The 18,762-nt window shown below is 41.5% G+C and overlaps 1 pseudogene; it reads left to right on the top strand.

The window, feature by feature from the left end:
• Positions 1–4,745: 4,745 nt before the first annotated feature.
• LOC100058777 (large ribosomal subunit protein eL21-like) lies at positions 4,746–5,226 on the top strand (annotated as a pseudogene).
• The last annotated feature ends 13,536 nt before the right edge of the window (positions 5,227–18,762 follow it).

Below are 18,762 nucleotides of genomic sequence, written 5' to 3' on the forward strand. Positions count from 1 at the left end.
CATTTTGGACTGGACAATTCTTTGTTGGGAGGGGCTGTCCTGTACATTGTAGGATGTTTAGCAGCATCCTTAGCCATTGTCCCCTGGATGCAAGTAGCATCCTCTCTCAATTGTGACCATCAAAAATGTCTCCAGACCCTGTCAAATATCCCCCTGGTGGCATAGTCCCCCTGGTTGAGAACCACTGTCCTAGATATATACTCAGTAAAAATGTTAAAGTGTGGTTCTCTGAGTGGTAAGATGAGTTATACTGCTCATGTCCTTTTTGCCTTTTATGTAAATTTGAACTCTACTTAAATTGTTTCTGGCTCGGGGGGGTCAGGGGGTAGTGTTATTTTTTTTCTTATTACAGAAGTAATAATGTTTACTGAAAATTTAGCAAATACAAAGCAAAAAGAAGAGTTTAGAATGCCGTTTCCCAGAATTACCTACAGTGTTGGGACTTTTTTACAACAATACTACCCGTCTTCAATGACATTACCTCCATGAACCTTTCCCTAACACCCCCAGCTGTATATTCTCTCTCATTTCCCTATATTTTTACTTCTCCTAAGGCATGATTAAATCTTTCTTGAGGGTGTGTATCTGAGATTGCTTTCTAGATTATCAAACCCTTGACAGAAGAAAGGTGCCTCCCTTTCTCCTTTATAGGGTGACTGACCAGCCTTGTTTGCCCATACTAAGGGGTTCTCCTTGTTCGCCTGAACTGAGAGCTTGTTTAGGACTTTCAGGGCTAAAACTAGGACAATCTTGGGAAAACTCAAACAATTTGGTCACTCTATTTCTGTGTCTTGTCACAAGCATTCAATGTTTGCCCAATTAATGTTGCAAAGAGAAATTACTAATGTTGTCCTTTGATGGAAATGAAAGTGGTCCTGTCTTCCCTTCGTCTCATTCCTACCCCATCCTTTCACACCTACATTTATTTCTTAGGTATTTATCCAGCATCCTCTGAGCTAGACTCTGTGTATATTGAGACCCACAAACAGGTCATACACTGACATTGTGGTTTCTGCCCTCGCAATGTTGGAAGATAATTCCCCGTGAATATTTTTGTGTTTCTGTGTGGTCTGGGCTTTCTGAGCAGAGAACACCGACTCACTCGGCTAAAGAGAGAGTGAGTAAAAAGCATGCTTCAGAAGTTAGAAATAGCGTATTACTCCAGGGAGATTTAGGGACTTATTTCCCCCTGAAGCCATTTGCTTATATTGCATGGTGGTAAAGGAAAAGCAGAGATTGTCCACTTCCCTACCCAGAGAGGATTTGTTTACATTCCAGAATAAAATTCCCCGTGTCCCCGTCCCCCGCCCCCCACCCCAGAAAGAGAGAATGGATTAATGTGCCAGCCGTCCTATGTAAGCTCTGAGTCTCATAATTTCGAGATTCCTCTCCTGTGGTACAACCCTATAGCACCTCTCAGGGGCACAGCAGGCTCTCACCACATCGCCCATAGGGTTTGGGATGCAGGGAACTGGTATGAAGGTGGTCTGTGAGTAATAAACAGTCTTTTGTCTGATTCAGAGATCTCGTGTTTCCTGTCAGAAAAAAATTAAAATATATATATTTAACATACGGTTCACGTTAACCTGATTTCTCCAGGATGAGGGGCAAGAAGTGTGGGAGGGTGAAACCAGCAGAGTGAACAAAGTAAGATTTGCTTCAGAATCTAAAACCCGCTGTGGCAGAGGTTGGGGGTGAGGGGGGGTGGCGGAGGAGACCTGGATTTCATGCTTTCCTCTCTGCCTGCAAAATGCCTACTCATCCTTGGTGGTAAATGTCCTTCCTGCCTCCAAAAAGCTTCCCTAACACACCTACATTTATTGCAGGCCTTGCGTATGTGCATGCTGCGCCACTCATGCCTCTGCGGACGCACTAAAGCATTGTATGGTCATTACCTGGCTGTCTGTCTGTCTCCTCTAGTAAGCAGTGAGCTCACTGAGGGCAGGGGCTGTGTCAAGTTGTCTTATATCACAGAGCCTGGCACAAGCCCAATTATATATGATTCAGTCAAGAAATATGGGATTGGCAGATGGTCTTCATGGTTGGAAGGAAGAAGAATCAAAAACTGTGAGGGTGAGGAAACCTATTGCTCACAACCAGAGGAAGAGCTCTGCCTTAGTAGCCAGTGACTCTCATCTGAGGAGTTCCTGCGTGGCTGAGGTAATGTGTGAGCTGACTCGAGAGGACAAGAAGAGTTTATAAGGAGAGAAAAAGACGGGGGTAAAGGCTTTCCAGGGAAAAGGAACAGTGTATATACTCAGAAGTGTAAAAGAACAAGGAGTATTTGGAGAACTACAAACTATTAGTTACCACTGGAGCATAATCTGTGTGAGCGAGGAGGGGTTGGAGAAAGGAGTACAACAGTGAGAGACCAAGCCAGCAAGGGGATTTGGAGCCCTGCTCCAGGGCAGGGATGCTGAAACTGGAACATGTGTCAGCATGACCTGGGCCCCACCCCCAGAGTTTCTTATTTGGTGGGTCTAGGGTGAGGTTTGAGAATTTGCGTTTCTAACAAGTTCCCAAGTGATGCTGCTGCTGCTGGTCCCAGGACCATTCTTTGAAAACCACCATTCAGAGGCTCTGCAGATGTTTGACAAAGGGGAAAAGGAGGACTCTGATATGGGATTCGAAATGCCATCAGGTGGAAGAAGCTAGAGGATGCCTCCAGTGAACCAAACAAGAGTCAATAGGAAGGAGTTACAGGCAAACCACTTGCAGCCCGATATGAATGAAGCCTTCTCAAACGCATAGAGCCACCCCAGGCTGGCCTACAACAATCTCAAACAACACATCATGAAACAAACCCAGATGATTTAGTGACGTGCCCAAAGTCACACGGTCAGTTAGTAGCTGAAATGGGACTAGAGCTCAGGACTTGCAGCTCCTGAGCCTGAGCTTTATTCATCACTCTAGGCTGAAGTAGCGTCATCAGGACTTGGTATGTATCTTACTTGTAAGTGGGAAGTAATTGGAATATCCACCCATGCCTCAAACAAGAGAAGCTTTGCATTTCATCCTGTGCCCTCCTTCTGATTCCATTTAATACCTGAAAGCCCAGAGGACAAGGAACCTGGAACTTCTACCTCAGGTCAGGTTCACTTGTGTATCCCCAGCTCATGGTTGGAGTACTCCTGCAGACACTGCTGGCCTGGTCTCTTCTCCCCGCCTGATTCAAGGCTCCCAATGCTGCGAGGCTCCCGTCCGTCAAATGCACAGCTCTGGGCCCCTCAGGCCAACTCCTCTTGCCAACCATCTCCCAGCATACATAATAACAAAAGATAAATGCTTTCATAAAGAACAACGAATTAGGGGTCTGCCTGTGTCAGAAACAGGAAGCTGGAAAGTTGCATGAGAAGGAACATAAGGCTGATTTAAGTGGGGAGCCCGGAAACCAAAATCTGAATGCAGGGCCAAGTCCGGAGACAACTGTTTCGTAACTTAATCTGGGCGGGATTATTTTTTAAAGATCTATGTCAAGGCTTTATTCTCTCTTACAAATTCCTCATATAGCACACACTTTCCATAGTATAACTTTTCATTTTTAGCCAACATAACAAAAGGCTTGTCCTGTATGAGTTACAGTTTTTCAAAACTTTCTATTCAGGGCCACCTTGCCTGGTCCCTGAGCATCACTCTGCAAGGTCCTCTATAGATTTGAATTTAAGGAAGGCCAGATGTTCCCAAGACCCCCACCGGTTGGTTCTGAGCAACTTCTCTCTAAAACAATGTCCACAAAATAGGGAGTCAAAATTTGGAAGTGCCTTCTTGAAGGCAGCCATGAGCCTAACCAATCTTGATGCAAGCCCTTACGTGGTCCCAGGGGCCAGTGGGGGCAACTGATGGCAAAATCTAAGACTGACCCTCAAGAAATGGTGAAATGGGGGAAGTTTGTCCTCAATACTCCAACCCACATCCCATATATTTCTCTTTTTAAAATAACTTTTGTTATGTGTTTTTCCAATTATAAAACAATAACAAACCACTTTGTTGAGAACTTGGAAAATTTAGAAAAGAATCAAAGTTAACATTTGGTGTGCTGGAATAGACTCATACTGACTTGAGAGATTCAAGTGCATGCATTTCTTCCCAACTTCGAGTTCGGTGATATCAGGTTGGTTGAAATTGGCCATGATAGGAGTATTTATACCACAAAAACTGGGAAATGCTACAAATCAGGGTTGGGTTTTTTTTCTGCAAAACATTACCACACACAACTGAGACACCTCCTTCTCCTTCAAACTATTGAGGTCCTGAGGCCACCTGAATCTGGACCACTCTCCGGCTCCAGTTAAGACTGTACTATTGGATTTTAGAGAAATTTTTCCTAAATTCCCCTTTTCTCAAGGTAGCTTGATTGAGTCTCTGTTCCTTACATCCAAATGGGCTTCAATGGAACATAGCAGTAGTAGGATGCTCCTCTGTCTGACCCACACATGAACCACTATCCCACCCTTCTTCCACAGACCTCAGTATTGGCCCCACCACCAAGCCCTCACTGTGGGAGCCACATCTGCAGCCCAGTTTGGCACCTTCAAGCTTCTACACCTGCCCTAAAGGCAAATCCAGTTTTCTCATAAAGGGAATTTTCCAACAGAGACTAATTTTTTAACCATTTAGCCCCATGAAGCCTCTCACTCATTGTCCATTATGGCTTCATGTCCCAGTTTGCCTCTGGGCCAAGCTTGGTCAAGATATTAAGGGCTTCTTTTCTTACTGGAATGGCCGTCTTCCAGTAATTCGCCAAAATGACCAATACAAAGGAAAAGAGGAGAAGCATTCACTATATGTTCTCTAGGCCTTTTAGAAAACAGGGAATTCTTCCTTTGGCCACATGCATGTGAATCTACAAGAAAGGTGATACGGTTGACATCAAGGGAATGGGGACTGTTCCAAAAGGAGTGCCCACAAACTTTCCCATGGCAACACTGGAAGAGTCTACAGTGTTACCCAGCATGCTCTTGGCCTTGCTGTAAACAAACAAGTTAAGGGCAAGATTCTTGCCAAGAGAATTAATGCACGTGTTGAACACATTAAGCTCTCTAAGAGTTGAGATAGCTTCCTGAAACATGTGAAGGAAAATGACCAGAAAAAGAAGGAAGCTAAAGAGAAAGTTACTTGGGTTCAACTGACGTTCCAGCCTGCTCCACCCAGAGAAGCACTCTTGTGAGAACCAATGGAAAGGAGCCTTAGCTGCTGGAACCCATTCCCTATGTATTCATGGCATGATAGGTGAAAATAAATAGAATACCTCTGGACTATGGAAGAAAAAAAGATTTTAAGGGCTCTAGTGGCAGCCCTCAGGTTTGGAGTTCATGGAAGAACATTAGCCCTGGGAAGAAGTTGCAGGTGCAAGGCAAGACACCAGTCCTGGAGGAACAGCAATACCAATGGTGGTACCCAGAGGACCAAGCTCTAGAGATGGGCATAGGATTAAAAAGGTCAAGTTGATTATAGTTTGTTGAAATGGTTTTAAAAATAGGTCAACGCTTCAGTTTCTTAATCTGTAAACTGGAGGTAATAATAGTATCCACCTCAAAGTGTTGTGAAGAGGGGGAAATGAGTAAATACATGAGGAGCCTTTAGGACAATGTCTGGCATATATTAAGCCCTATGTGAGTATTAGCTATTATTATTCAAACCTTTCTGTAGAAAAGAAAGTATGTGCTTTTCAGTCTAAATCTGGCTTCTGGCTTCAGATCAAAAACTCCTTCAGTACAATGGCCTTTGTTGGTGTCTACAGGCTGTCTATTGTCCCCATGTTATCTTGGATCATTTCCATATAGTCAATGTGGAGGGGCCCATAGACCACCATCTCCCCAGGGAAAGAAACATTCCCACCGCTCCACCCTGTGCATCAGAAATATTATTCTACCCAGAGTCACAACAATCCAAAGAAGGATTTGTCCATCTGGGAAATTCTTCCCAGAAGTAACCCAGATTAGAGAGACAATTTGAAAAATATATTAATATGTTATAGATATACTATTGCTATAAAGAGCATTATTTGTTGAGACGTTACTAGGATAAGTGCTCTGTGTACTTTATCTCATCCTATTTCCTTTTATCCTGATAACTTAATAAAATGGATTACTTTCCTCTTTTTACAACTGAGGAAGCCAAAACTCAAAACTAAAGTTAGGTGCTTTGTCTCAGGTCACACAGACAGTACCGGGTAAGTCAATATTGCACCTGATTTGCCCATGCCCTATCCTAGTGGAAAGTTCCCAGCCCACATCCCCTGTTGCCCAGGAAGCCGTTTTTAGTGCCACATGACTCTGCTGCTCCCCGTTGTTAACTGGAGTAGGGTGGGTGCCCGAGTCCAAAGACAGCCTAATGTATACAGAGATTAGTTCAAGGACACATACAGCTGGTTCAAAAAGATCAATGGGACAATTAGGCTCTCTCTCTCTCCTTCTCTCTTTCTGTCTCTAATTTGAAATAAGAATACAGAGTCTTCCATCTGAGAGCAGATGGAAAGCAGAAATAGGAGGCAAAAGGATGCATCAAGAGATGCCATGAGATAGAGTCAGATCCACGGCAAGTTAAAGCAATTTGCAAGCCAAACTTGAAAAGAAAAAACTCTAAGTAAGTGGAGGGACCTGGAAGGTAAAAAAGAGGAGACTGAAGCCAACATGTAGAGAGTAGCTGAGACATGTCATCCTGAGACTAGGTAGAGAGCCATGGGCTCCTGTTGCTGAAGTCTTGAGGCCACTCTGAATCTGGATCCACCCGCTAGCACCAGTTAGCGTTCTGCTCTTGGATACAGAGAAATTTCTGCCTATATCCCACTCTTTGTGAAGTAGCTTGATTGAGACTTTGTTCCTTACGTCCAAATGGGCCTCAATGGGACAGAAGCAGAGCAGTACTGTGAAGCTCATCTGTCTAACTCCCCCATACTAGCCACTGTACTACCCTTCCTCCACAGACCCGAGATGTTACCAGGTGCAGAGAGGGTCCCTGAGAAAGGATCAGATACTGTAGCTGCAGCCAGTGCTAATTTAGGTCTACTATTCAAAACCAGTTCTAAAGTGCACTTTCCAAATGAAGAGTTGAGGAGTAAATTGGAAACAGCAAAAATTCCAAAGAGTGGGTTTTGTCAAAAAGAACAGCCTCCAAATAGTCACTTATTGCCTAGTTGGGGAAAAAAGTTCTAAAACGTAAATACAATATGCTCTCATTTTTGCAAATATGAGTGTATATAAAAGACAAGAAGGAAAGGCATTTACTCATTCATCAAATGCTTAATGAGTATGTCCTAGGTGCTCAGGATACAGCGGTGAGCAGAAAGTGACACAGTTCCTACCCTCAAGGAGCTCACAGTCTGGGGAGGGAGACCAAGATCAAGAAACAAACACACATTGCAATCATTCTAAGTGCTTTGAGAGAGAAGCACTTGGTGGAGATCTTTTATCGGGGCAATTTAATCTGCTTAGAGAGGTGAGTGAAGGCTTCTCTGATAACTGAGCAGTGACAGCTGAGTATGCTGTACCTACACAAAGAGTTGTCCAGGCAGTGGCTACACCAGGGACAAAGCCCAGTGTAGGAGAGACCGCAGCAAGTATACGGAACTGAAAGAGGACCATGTGTTTGGAGTAAAGAAAGTTGGGCACAGATAGCACAGTTTGCATTGCTGATACCACTGATTTGACATTGGGCTTTGCTGCTACAACAGTTAGCATTGGTGCCTATAGATGCTTATGTAGTAAACTCCAGTTCTGCCTGTATCAAATCTACTCTTTGTGGTGGGGGATGGGGCTGGAGAGGAAGGCAGGGCCAGATCGCGCAGGGCCTTATAGGCCAGGTTAAGGAGTTTTGTCTTTACTTCTGAGAGATCAGGGAGCAACTGAGGGTTTGGAAGATATAATCAGATTTGTTCTTTAAAATATTTGTCTCTGGGGGGCAGGCCCCATGACTCAGTGGTTGGGTTCCCGTGCTCCGCTTCAGTGGCCCAGGATGTGCTAGAGGGCTTTGGGGAGAAGAAGACGGAGGAAAAAAAATGAAGATTGGCAACAGATTTTAGCTCAGGTGCCAATCTTAAAAAAAAAAAAATTGTCTCTGTATGGAGAACAAATTACTAACGGCCAGGATGAGCTAGAAGAGAAGAGGCCAGTGGAATCTATCGTAGTAATCCAGATGGTGAATGATAGCAGCGTGGACGGGAGAGTAGTGCCGGGGACAGAAACAAGTGGATGAATTTGAGGCATGTATGAAAAGTTAAAATCGATAGGATTTGGTAATGGGTTGGACATAGAATGTAAAGTAAAAGGAATTTTCAAAAACAGCCTAGGTTTCTAGTGTGGACAGCTAAATGAATGAAGGTACCAACACTCTGATATGGGGAACATTAGAAAGGGAACAGGTTTTGGGGGAGAAGAGTGTGAGTTTACTCTTGGTCATGCTGAGTCTGGAGCTGAGACGTTCAAAGTGTGCTATCAATGAGATATTTGATATACAGTCTGGAGCTCAAAGAAGTTTGGGTTGGAGAAATTAATGGATGTACCAAAACATTAAAGTAGTGATTTCTGGGTAATAAGCTTTTGTACATCTTTTGTTTTATTCTTTGTGCATTTCTGCTTTTCCCAAGTTTTCAACAATGAACAAAGTTTTTTCTAAATAGAGTCTAGAAAAAGAGTAAAATGTTCCCTGTGCTTGTAGCAAGGAGGAGCACTCTACTTCTCATAGTTGAAATTAGTGACCTCAACAGGAATGTCCCCAGAGTGGGGAAAGCCCAAGTAGTTTATGCTAATATCTCTTTGGCAACACCATGTTTCTTTTTTTATGAGTCTACGTAGATCCAGCCATCTTCCAAATTGTAATTTGGTGTCCTGAGCAGACCTACGCAACAGGAGGCGGGGTCCACTGGGCAGGCGGATGGTCAAATTGGGAATCCAGGTGTCTCCCTATAATTGAGGTATTTTAAGGAGCCCAATAAACCGCAACCTTTCCCCTCATCCTGGAGATGAACCAATTGAGAAGTAAAACAAAGAGTTAGAAGATGAGGACCAAATATTTGAGTACTAGCTAAATTGGGAGAGTCAAACTGTATAAGCAACAGATTATCCGCCCAGTGGTGGCAACACGGAACCAGGGCCAGTCCTCATCCCCACCTTACCCCTAGAGTTGCAAAGTAGAGAGCACTGGGCCATACACATACAGTTTCAATATCCTAACATCATTTTCCCTGAGGCAGAATGGGGGTGGGGCGCAGGGTGTAAGGATGGAGGGAGGCCAGGAGTGTAAGGCTATGCAAGGAAACATGAGAAGTGGGAGGAAGCATTCATGCTCGCCAACACCCACTATGAGTTAATGTCTTGAGCATCAGTTTTGTAAACCAGGACCTATCACGTATGAGAAGCTATGCTGTCCCACGTACATTCGGGTAGAGTCCGAGTGCCTGAGTGACTAGCAACAAGTGCACTAGATGGGTTTAGGCAGAAACAGAATTTATTAGCACAATACTGGCTGCGTAATTCTTGTTTGGATCCTGGATTTAAAAAGAAAAACAGCATCCATATTCATAGCTGCAGTATTCACAATAGTCAAAAGGTGGAAGCAACCCAAGAGTTCATTCACAGATGAGTGGATAAACAAGATGTTGTATATACATGGAATGGAACATTACTCCACCTTAAAAATGAAGGAAATCCTGTAATATGCTATAACGTTGACGAACTTTGAGGAAATTAAGCTAAATTAAATAAGCCAGTCCCTAAAAGAGAATGCTATTTGATTCCACTTAAAGAGGTACCTGGAGTAGTCAAATTCATAGGTTTAAAAAGTAGACTGGTGGCTGCCAGGGCCTGGGAAGAGGCCAAAATGAGGAGTTATTGTATAATGGGTACAGAGTTTTAGTTTTGCAAGATGAAAAGAGTTCTAGAGATTGGTTGCACAAAAACATGCATATACTTATTACTGAACTCTACACTTAAAAATGATTAATATGGTTTAAAAAAAAAAAAGCAACAACAAGAAAAACAGTTCTAAAAAGGAGTTTTCTTGGAGCCAGCCCAGTGGTGTAGCGGTGAAGTTTTCGTGCTCTGCTTTGGCGGCCTGGGGTTTGCGGGTTCAGATCCCAGGCACAGACCTACACACCACTCATCAGGCCCTGCTGTGGCAGCATCCCACATGCAAAATGGAGGAAGATTGGCACAGATGTTAGCTCAGGGACAATCTTCCTCAAGCAAAAAGAGGAAGATTGGCAACAGATGTTAGCTCAGAGACAATCTTCCTCACCAAAAAAAAAAAAAAAAAGGAGAGAGTTTTCTTTTTAGTTTTAACACAACAAGAATATTGGGCACAGGAATTCCAGAGTTCCAAAAGTATTAACATCAAATGTCACAGATTTCAAAACATCCTTAGATGAAAATTATTGAATATGGACTTGGGTTTAAAATAAAAAATTAATCAAAGTTGAGGCCTGGTATATTTGAAATAATCTAAGACATTCTCAGTTTATGTGTGGATTAATCTAGCACAAACGTGATATGAAAGGGTTGATTACATTGCCAAAAAACTTAGCTATTAAGCACATTTTAAGGACTAAGGAAAATTTGAATATGAACTGTCCTCGGTGATATTACACCAAGGTTAAATTTTTTGCTTAAATTTTTTGCATGTGATAACGGCATTGTGGTTACGTTGGGGAGTGTCCTCGTCCTCAGGAGAGTCATGCTTTTTTAGGGGTGAGGCATATCTACCACTTTCTTTCAAATGTTCAGCAGGAGAAAATGTTTTAGATAAAGAGAGAGATGAAGCAAAGAGTATATGGAGCTCATTGTACTATTCTCTTGTATTTTAAATTTAAAATGTTTGGAGGGATTGCATGGGGAGCACAAAATCTCCAGCTTGGATGAAGAACTAGGCTTGAAAGCTGCAGCCGAGAACAGGCTGAAAATCAGTCTGAAGGATGGGCCTGGTCAGGACACCACTTTGCTCACCCCCAAGTATAAACTTCTGTGGTTTGTAGCTCTGACACTGTTAGGACAGGACACGGGACGTCTCGGCTACACCCGTGCCATTGCTTGGCCAAGGACTTGATCTTACAACCACCACCAATTGAGTAAATAAATCTAGCAGAGTTGGTCACTGCTGGGCGTGCCATTCGAATTAAAGTGTGAGCCTGATCAGCTGAGGATAAGACCAAGGCATAGCGTGAGGTCAAGGAGTTGGCGGACGGGGCCTCCCAATCAATCTCATTCTGAAACAGCCAGGTGGCCGGCCTCCTCACCCTTAAGACGCTTCATCCAGAGTAAAGAAATGTGACCAAGTCGGTTTGAAATCTCAAGCTACAGAATTTCAATACACCTTTAGATGAGAGATGGAAAACGTTGGGTTACTAAAATCTACTTTTTCTGTATCTCCATTTCAAGGGAAGCTTTCATGCATATCCGTGGGTGCATCATCCAAATTATCCAGAGATTCCTGCATTAACCCAATTTTTTCTAGACTTAACACACTGGAAACTGATACAATAAATATAATCCAATAGCTCTGATCTTTTATGGTTCTTTAAAAACATGTACAAATATTTTAGCACATTCCAAACCCGTTTAGGAAACTTTTAGATGACCCCCAGTTTGGGTTAACAACACGGCTGCTCAGCATTGTGGATGTACATAAATGAAAAGAGAAAACATTATTAAAAGGTGCCCTATATAACCGATAGTCTATGCATAACACAGTTAATCATCGTACTAACCCTCCCAGGTCCTGATATGGCAAAAGATGTTGAGGGTGGTGGCACTTGAAAAACTCTCTACTTATTTCTGAATCTCACAACGCCACTTTGCAAATTGCCTCCTTCAGCATCATGTGTGAGAAGGTGAAAGTGTATTAATCAATTTAAACTAGGGACTGGAAAATTTAGCCATCACCTTCTCAGAGGGACAATTGGGATTCTGAAATTATCCTAGCGTGGAGAGAGAATCAGGAGATCCATTACCCCCATTCTAAGGGTCTAGGGTCTCTGCTTGAACAGGAAAGCAGACCATTGGAAAGGGCCAAACTTTAGAGTCAGAAAGACCTGAATTTTAATCCCAGTTATTGCATATCCCACAGTGTGGCCTTGAGCAGTTTGTTTAACTCCATGGATCCTCAGTTTCTTCATTTATAAGATGAATTACTTATCTCATAGCATTGTTGTGGTTATTATGTAAAATCATTAGCACCGCACCTGACATTCAGTAGTGCTAAAAAAAAAAAACTAAACTATTATTAAATAATGAAAGTTTCAAACCCTACACAAAGAAGAGCAGAGACATAAATTCCCCCAAGACATGAGACCCATTTTGGCCATGGACTGACTGACTGACATGTAAATCATGTCTAACTCTCAAAATAACCCACCTTAACGGAAAGTTATTTCTATGTCTAAATTAGACAGAGTACACCCCTTTCACCAGGCTGCTCCTTTCTCTGCAGGCTCGCTCCTCGTTCCTCAACAGGTCCAAGATGATATTGATGATGAGGAGTCCAAACAGGCCCTTTTCCAGATTGTGAGTTTAAGCTTAATCAATATTTACTAAATGTCAAGCGTGGGCCAGCCACAGTGCTGGACACTAGGGGATACAGAGGTGAAGAAATATCCCCCAGCCCTGCTCTCAAGGAGCTCCTGGCCCAATGAGGCCAACATGTGAACAGAAAAACTCTGATTAGAATGTGGAACATGATGCCCTAAATTATATGAAGCCTTTTAGACCCGATCTTTATATATTTTCAAAATTTAGAAAATAAGATGCCTTAAATTATATGAAGCCTTTTAGACTCGATTTTTATATATTTTCAAAATTTTATTCTGTTCTTCAGTTTAGTTCTTTTCCTTAACAATTAAACACTCAGCAAATGGGCCCGAGTCCAATGTACATTCAAATGAGAAAACAAAATCCACCACTCTCAGTTTGCTTAAAAGTTGCCATCTTTGTCTCCATTGTGCTAAATTTGTGAGTTCTATGGTCCTTGTCTCTAGCATCAGAGGAGAGGTACCCAATACAGTCTGCCAGAAAGGATCTCTCTGCAAACTTCTCTGTGAGATTCACACTGGGCATGAGGCTTTCAACATATGAATTTTAAGAGGACATAGCGTAGTCTCTAGCATTCCACCCCAGGTCCCCCAAAATTCACATTCTTATTGCATGCAAAATACATTCATTCCATTCCAATAGCTCAAAAGTCTTAACTCATTTGAGCATCAGGTCTAAAGTCTAGTGTCACACATCTGTGGGTGAGGCGAGAAATACAATTCATCCTGAGGCAAAATTCTTCTCAACTGTGGACTTGTGAAACCAGATAAGTTATGTGCTACCAAAATACAGTGGTGGAACAGGCATAGGATAGACTGTCCCATTCCAAAGGAGAAATAGGAAAGAAGGAAGGGGTGATAGTCCCAAACAAATCTAAAACCTAGCAAGACAAATCCATCAGATCTTAAGGCTCGAGAACAATCCTCTTTGGCTCGATGCCCCTCCTTCCAGACCCACTGTAGCAGTGGTCCCGTCTCTGTAGCTCTATAGGGCTAGAGTCACGCCCCCAATGTTCTGCCAGCAGCAAACCTGCCCCCAAGGCTCCAGTTATTCTAAAAGAGAGAATTTAATATAGAGAATGTTTAACTAGGTAATAAAGAATTGTTAACTAAGTGACTAAAAAAGGCAAAAAGAGAACACTGAGCTATCGCAGAGGTAGCAAGAACAGGAAGCAGTTTATAGGACTGGGAAAACAAAGGGAAGAGTTTGGAATTATGTCCCATTTAGAGGAGAGTCTCCCTGGACTGGGACCCAGACTTCTGAGGAAGGAGTGCCAGCCAGCTGTGTTGGTGTCTCTGTGGGGATGCAATGAGGTTGGCTTTGCAAGGTGGTAAAACCTCGAACTGGATTGAACCGTGTGTTGTTTGCTAGGGCCGCCATAACAAAGTTCACTGACTGGTGACTTAAACAACAGAACTTTATTGTCTCACGGTTCTGGAGGCTATAAGTCCAAAATCAAGATGTCATCAGGGTTGGTTCCTTGAAAGGCTGTGAAGGAAGGATCCGTTCCAGGCCTCTGTCTTGGCTTGCAGATGGCCGTCTTCTCCCTATGTCTCTTCACATCGTCTTCCCTCTGTGCATACCTCAGTGCATAAATTTCCCTTTTTGATAAGGACATCAGTCATACCGGATTAGGGCCCACCCTAAAGACCTCACATTAACTTGATTACCTCTGTAGAGACCCTGTCTCCAAATAAAGTCACATTCTGAGGTACTGGGGGTTAGGAATGAATTTTAAGGGGACACAATTAAGGTCATAACAAACTGCTTCTGGAATGAACTGCCTCTGCCTGAGAAGAAGGCCCATGGCTGGAAGCTGATGACAGGAACAGGAAGCCAACCAGAAATAAACCAGAAGCAAAGAGGAAAGAGTAAGTCCTTTCTTCCTCATCTAGCCCCGCAATCTCCCTCTAATGTCCCTTATCGACAGAGCCTAAAAGGAAGGAGTTGGCAAAGGAAAAATGTAGTTTGCAGAGTCCCGGCCCCTGTATCACAAAGCAGAATATAGTGAGTTTAAAGCTGAGAGACAATAGCTTAATAACCGACACAGTGCTGAATAATTGTTAGTTATTCTTATTAGTCACTAGCATCAGAACATTTATTTTCATTTTCCTCACATTTTTGTAATATAATAGGGGACAGTTGCAATAAAATATTTAACTGAACAAACATACTGGCGATGGCTGGTGGGCTGGAACATCCATGCCATAGCTCTCATTCATTCATCCACTGATCTACAGTGGTGTAGCAGCAGGCTTCAAAACTCACCTATGGAAGTCCACTGTGTAATGTGTATAACATGTAAGAAAACTGAAAATTCGGCAAGTGTTGTCTCCATTTTATAGCTCAAGAGATGAAAGTTCAGAAAGAGAGGTTGTTTGAACAAGGTCATGAGCTAATAAGTGACAGAGCATGGATTTGAACTGAAGGCTGATTCTTGTGCCTCAATTTCCTCATCTGCCAAATGGAGATAACAGTACCTACCCAACAGAGCTGTTATGAGGATTAATTGAGCTAATATTTGTAATGTGCTTAGGGCACAGCCTAGCATGTAGTAAGAACTCAACAAATGTTGGCCATTATTCAAATTCCAAGTCTGGGGCTTTTTCTACCATACCAAGCTGTCCCATTACATGCACTCATTGTCAAAACTTCACACTATTTGGAAAATAGAACTACAAAGAAGAGATGGGGCTGGAAACAAAATTCCTTTCAAAAATTATTTTTATTTTATTTTTTAAAAATTGTTTTATTGAAGTCATATTCATTCATCACATTGTATAATTTCAGGTGTGCATTATTATATATCAGTTTCTATATAGACTGCATCGTGCTCACCACCAATAGTTTAGCTTTTATCCATCACCATACCTATATGCCCTTTTACCCCTTTCACCCACCGCCTCAACCCCTTCCCCTCTGGTAACCACTAATCTGTTCTCTTAATCCATGTCTTTGTTTATCTTCCGCATTTGAGTGCAATCATGAGGTGTTTGTCTTCCTCTGTCTGCCTTATTTAGACTAATATCATACCCTCAAAGTCCATCCACGTTGTGACAAATGAGACGATTTTGTCTTTTTTATGGCTGAGCAGTATTCCATTGTACATATATACAACATCTTTTATCCATTCATCAGTTGATGGGCACTTGGGTTGCTTCCACGTCTTGGCTACTGTGAACAATGTTGCAATGAACATAGGGGTACATAAAGCTCTTTGTATTGTTGACTTCATGTTCTTCAGATAAATATCCAGTAGTGGGATAGCTGGATCGCATGGTATTTCTATTTTTAATTTTTTGAGGAATCTCCATACCGTTTTCCATAGTGGCTGCACCAATTTGCATTCCCACCAGCAGTGTATGAGGGTTTCCTTTTCTCCACATCATCTCCAATATTTGTTATTTCTTGTCTTGTTAATTATAGCCATCTGACAGGTGTAAGCTGATATCTCATTGTAGTTTTGATTTGCATTTCCCTAATAATTAGCGATGTTGAACATCTTTTCATGTGCCTGTTAGCCATCTGTATATCTTCTCTGGAAAAAAGTCTGTTCATATCCTCTGCCCATTTTTGGATCAGGTTGTTTTCTTTTTTGTTGTTGAGTTGTGTGAGTTCTTTATATATTTTGGAAATTAAACCATTGTCAGATATATGATTTGCAAATATTTTCTCCCACTTGGTGGGTTATCTTTTTGTTTTGTTCATGGTTTGCTTTGCCTTGCAAAAGATTTTTAGTCTGATGTAGTCCCTTTTGTTTATTTTGTTGTTGTTGTTTCCCTTGCCTGGGTAGACATGGTATTCAAAAAGATGCTGCTAAGACCGATGTCAAAGAGTGTACTGCCTATATTTTCTTCCAGGAGTTTTATGGTTTCAGGCCTTACATTCAAGTCTTTAATCCATTTTGAGTTACTTTTTGTGTATGGTGTAAGATAACGGTCTACTTTCATTCTTTAGCATACAACTGTCCGGTTTTCCCAACACCACTTATTAAAGAGGATTTCCTATCTCCATTGTATGTCCTTGGCTCCTTTGTCAAAGATTAGCTGTCCTTAAACATGTGGTCTTATTTCTGGGCTTTCAATTCTGTTCCATTGATCTGTGTGTCTGTTTTTGTGCTAGTACCATGCTGTTTTGATTACTATGGCTTTGTAGTGTATTTTGAAGTCAGAGAGTGTGATGCCTCCAGCTTTGTTCTTTTTTCTCAGGATTTCTTTGGCTATTCGGGGTCTTTTGTTCCATACAAATTTTAGGATCCTTTGTTCTATTTCCTTGAAGAATGTCATTGAGATTCTGATTGGGATTGCATTGAATCGGTAGATTGCTTTGGGTAGTATGGACATTTTAACTATGTTTATTCTTCCAATCCATGAGCATGGAATATCTTTCCGTTTCTTTATGTCTTCTTTGACTTCTTTCAACAATGTTTCGTATTTTTCAGCATATAGGGCTTTCGCCTCCTTGGTTAGATTTATTCCTAGATATTTTATTCTTTTTGCTGCAATCGTAAATGGAATTGTATTCTTGACTTCTCTTTCTGCTAGTTCGTTAGTGGTGTACAGAAATACAACTGATTTTTGTAGGTTGATTTTGTACCCTGAAACTTTGCTATAGTTGCTGATTGTTTTTAATAGTTTTCTGGTGGATTCTATAGAGTTTCTATATACAGAATCATGTCATCTGCAAACAGCAAGAGTTTTACTTCTTCCTTTCCAATTTGGATCCCTTTTATCTTGGCATCGTCTTCTATACCTTCACTCTGAGCCTATGTTTGTCTTTAGAACTGAGATGTGTTTCCTGGAGGCAGCATATTGTTGGATCTTGTTTTTTAATCCATCCTGCCACTCTGTGTCTTTTGATTGAAGAACTCAATCCATTTACATTTAGAGAGATTATTGAAATGAGGATTTAATGCTGCCATTTTCTCTTTTTTTATGGTTGTTCTGTATTTCCCTTGTTTCTCATCCTATGTATTTCTGACTGCCATTTCAGTTTTGTGACTTTCTGTGATGGTTTTCTGAGTTTTCTCTCTATTTATCATTTGTGTCTCTGTTCTGAATTTTTGTTTAGTGGTTACCATGAGATTTATATAAAAGATCTCCTAGAGGAAATAGTCCATTTTCTGATAGCCTCTTATCTCCACCAGCCTAAGCAAGTTCCATCCCTTTCTTCTTCCCCATCTGAGTTATTGTTGTCACAAATTATTCTTTTTTGTGCTGTGAGTTTGTGACCAAATTGAAGTGTTTATAGTTATTTTTGAAGCTTTCCTTCCCTTTATCTTTAACATTATAATTGTTTGCTAACCTGTTGTGATACAGAGCTGCAATTTTCTGATTTTGCCTGTTTATCTCCTTGCTCAAAGCTTTGTAATCCTTTGCCTTTTTGTCTCAGGTAAGAGGGCTTCCTTCCTTCCTTTCTTGTAAGGCAGGTCTAGTGGCAATGAACTCCCTCAGCTTTTGTTTATCTGGGAAAGATTTTATTTCTCCATCGTATCTGAAGGACAGTTTCACTGGATAGAGTATTCTTGGCTAAAAGTTTTTGTCTTTCAGTATTTTGAATATATCCTTCCACTCTCCCCTAGCCTGTAAGGTTTCTGCTGAGAAATCCACTAAAAGCCTGATAGAGGTTCTTTTGTATGTTTTCTCCTCTCTTGCTGCCCCTATACTTTTTTCTTTGTCATTGACTTTTGCCAGTTTTACTGTTGTATGCCTTAGAGAAGGTCTTTTGGCACTGATACAATTAGGAGTTCTATTGGCTTCATGTACTTGTAAGTCCAGTTTCTTCCCCAGGTTTGGGAAGTCCTCAGCTATTATTTCTTTGCACAAACTCTCTGCTCCTTTCTCCCACACTTCTCCCTCTAGAACACCTATAATTCTTATGTTGCTTTTCCTAATTGAGTTGGCTATTTCTCAAAGAATTTCTCCATTTTTTTAAATCTTAGTTCTCTCTCCTCCTCCACCTGAGGCATTTCTAGGTCTCTAGCATCTGGGTCACCTATTCTCTCCTCCATAAGGTCAGCTCTATATTTTATGGTTTCCAGATTATTTTTTATCTCATTAATTGTGTTCTTCATATCCAGAATTTCTGTAGTTTTTTAAGGGCTTCGATCGCTTTGATAAAGTATTCCTTCTGCTCATTAATTTTATTCCTGAGCTCATTGAACTGTCTTTCTGAGTTTCCTGGTAACTAGTTGAGTTTCTTTATGACAACTATTTTGAATTCTCTGTCATTTATATTGTAAATT

Source organism: Equus caballus, chromosome 19, assembly GCF_041296265.1.
Source record: "Equus caballus isolate H_3958 breed thoroughbred chromosome 19, TB-T2T, whole genome shotgun sequence".
NCBI lineage: Eukaryota > Metazoa > Chordata > Mammalia > Perissodactyla > Equidae > Equus > Equus caballus.